A 3,195-nucleotide genomic window follows, 5' to 3' on the forward strand; every position below is an offset into this window, starting at 1 on the left:
AAAAAAAAAGGAATACAAGTTTATAGGAGCACTTGCCCAAAGTTTCTTCTTTTTCATGTAGAAGATACTACAAGTAATAGGGGATGGAAGGAAAGAGGCAAGATAAATAAGGCATCTCAGTGACTGAGGAGCGATAAAGGTGGTTACTGAGGTCCAAGAGTTACAGAAGCCTGGAGAAATATGAGAGACCGGAATATTGTTCATTCCTAGTGAGTGGCTACTGGTTGGATTAACGTGTTTCCTGACACAGAAAGGCAACACAAACAGGCATCCAACTCTATGACATAGAATCAAAGTTAACAACCCTTTAACTCTTGGCACTCAAATATGGTTGACCTTCAGGTTCATCTGGAGAGATTTATAAAAACACAGAGGGCCAGGTACGGTGGCTCACGCCTATAATCTTAGCACTCTGGGAGGCCGAGGCAGGTGGATTGCCTGAGCTCACGGGTTAGAGACCAGCCTGAGCAAGAGTGAGACTCTGTCTCTAAAAAATAGCCGGGCATTGTGGCAGGCGCCTGTGGTCCCAGGTACTTGGGAGACTGAGGCAAGAGAATCGCTTGAACCCAAGAGTCTGAGGTTGCTGTGAGCTAGGATGCCACAGCATTCTACTGAGGGCAACAAAATGAGACTCTGTCTCCAAAACCAGCCCCCCTTCAAAAAAACCCCCAAAACACAGCTTCTTGCAATTCCATAGAAAATCAAGCAAAACTTTGAAATCATTCTTTATGGGCAAGGAATGAAAACACTTAAAATTATTTAACCTAACCGGGAATCAGGGAATTGAAAATCAAACTGTTTTTTGCTTTGCTTGGCATATTGGCAAACATATAAAATATGAACAGTTTCAAATGTGGTAGGAAAATAGGTATTCTCATACTAGTAGTCAATATGTAAATTAGTAAAGCTCATTTTGGCCCCTGCAATCTGTTCTCATCTATTATATAATCTATAATCTTCAACCCAGTATTTCCATTTCTCAGTATTTACCCTACAGTATTTCTCATACATGATCATGAAGATGTAAGTAGAATAAATTTCTACTCCAGTATTTTTATATTTATTTTATTTTATTTTTTTTGAGACAGAGTCTCACTATGTCTCCCTCGGTAGAGTACAATGATGTCACAGCTCACAGTAGCCTCGACTCTTGGGCTTAAGCTATTCTCTTGCCTCAGCCTCCCAAGTAGCTGGGACTACAGGCGCCCACCACAATGCCTGGTGTTGCGGTGGGTGCCTGTGTTTTTTGTTGCAGTTGTCATTGTTGTTTTGCTGGCTGGGGTCGGGTTCGAACCCACCAGCCTGGGTGTATGTGGCCGGCACCCTTCCCACTGACCTAGGGGCCCCACCCCAACTCCAGTATTTCTTTTAAAAAAGCTTTTATTACGGAAACTTCAACAAATCAAGTCAACAGCGTAGTATAGTGAATACCCTTGTACTCACAGTTCACCCATCTAAGACAATTATTAATAGGAGACAGTTACTAGTAAGTAGTCTAAAGAATAATGAATGGTCTACAGGTCAAGAAACGGGCACAGCTAAATAAAAAGTAGTACATCTATGTTTTAAATTTTGGAATACTGTGAGAAAGTCTACAAAGGGAGGAAAGAGCTCTATATTATATCTTAAATGGATTCCAAGTCATATACTTAAGTTATCAAAAGCAATTTGCCAAATAATTTATATAGTATGATACTGGTATCATAAAGAGGTTCTGAGCACATGGCCAGAGGACAGCACCCCACCATTTACTAGGTGGGTGACTTGGGCAATTGTCTATGTTTTTTTCTTCCTCAGTTTCCTAATCTATAGAATAAGGTTGCATGATGATAGTTATTATAGAGTTATTATGAGAATTAAATTAGTTAATAGGAGTAAAGCACGTAGAAGAAAATCGATATTGTGTCACATTTTCTTCTTTGTGCCAAAAAATTGGTTAACAGGTATTTGTAAAAATTCTCTATTTACAAACATGCACATAAGAAGAAAGCATCTGAAAAGATTCACGCTCAGCTAGCATCAGCAATTATATCTTGGGAGAACAAGAATTGAGACAAGAAGTCATTCTCTTTGTGCATATTACAATGTTATGAAGCTTTTATAATGAGAAGACATTCCTATTGTGTAATACTTAAACCATTTGAATTAAAATAAAGATTTCCAGGCTCTACCTTTAAACTAGCGGTTCTCAACCTGTGGGTTGCAACCCACAGGAACTGTTAAAGGGTCGTGGCATTAGGAAGGTTGAGAACTACTGCAAAACAGTTATGAGTATCTCTAAAGAATAGACATACATGGAAGATAACAAGATCAACTGCAGCAACATAGTTGAAGTAGAAGTGGAAATCATTATACATTAGTTAACTAGACTGAAGTGAATGTCAAAAGAAATTGGAGCAGATCAGTAAGTATTTGGAGATGCTGCTGCTGTGAAAGTAGTAAGTGGGACTCAGGATGTTGTAACACAAAGGTCAGTGTGATGGTTTGAATGTTTCCTCCAAAACTCATGTTGAAACTTAATCCCAGTCATCTTGAAGCTGCTGTTGGCAAAGAACAAACAAGGACACTGCACTGGCATGCCACACCTTTCTTTGATATACAGAAAAGACTGGGCCTTAATTTAGATCGCAGGTTGGCAATCCAAAGTGCTGAAGAACGCTTCAGAACTCCTGCTTGATGCCATGCTTTTGAAAAAGAATGAATAGAATGTGCACATGGAATTGGTGCTGTCTGGTTAAAGAAAGAGTGCAAGATAGAATTTGATGATTTCATAGAAATAGAAAATAGATTTCATAGAATTCAGCAGAAAACAATGAACCACGTGAATGCCTTCAAGAAACAGCAGAATAAGCTAATAAAGGGAAATACACCTCTCTAGCTCACCACTTGGCCAAGGACCGGAACAGAGAGCAGCAGCTGATGGCTTCAGGCTGATTTTCAATCTCCACTGGAAAGGTTGTTTACTGAAAACTTCTTTGTCAAAGTGTGCAAAAATAAAGTATTGCTCCATCTTGAAAAAAAAAAAGAAACTTAATCCCAATGTGGCAGTTTTGAGAATTGGGGTCATCAAGAGGTGATTTGTACTTTTTTCTTCTAAGTACAATTTTTTAATAAAGATAGTTACAAAAGATGGAAAAATCAGCTCAGAAAGGCCAATTACTTCTTTAACAGATCAGTTTTTTTTTTTTTTTTTTT

The 3,195-nt window shown here is 38.6% G+C and overlaps 1 protein-coding gene across 1 annotated transcript in view; it reads right to left on the minus strand.

The window, feature by feature from the left end:
* LOC100949586 (histone deacetylase 2-like) overlaps nucleotides 1–3,195 on the minus strand; it is a 13,297-nt gene that overhangs the window by 7,772 nt on the left and 2,330 nt on the right. The window lies entirely within an intron of this gene.

Source organism: Otolemur garnettii, unplaced genomic scaffold (genome assembly GCF_000181295.1).
Source record: "Otolemur garnettii isolate 467f Iridium unplaced genomic scaffold, OtoGar3 scaffold00080, whole genome shotgun sequence".
Taxonomy (NCBI): domain Eukaryota; kingdom Metazoa; phylum Chordata; class Mammalia; order Primates; family Galagidae; genus Otolemur; species Otolemur garnettii.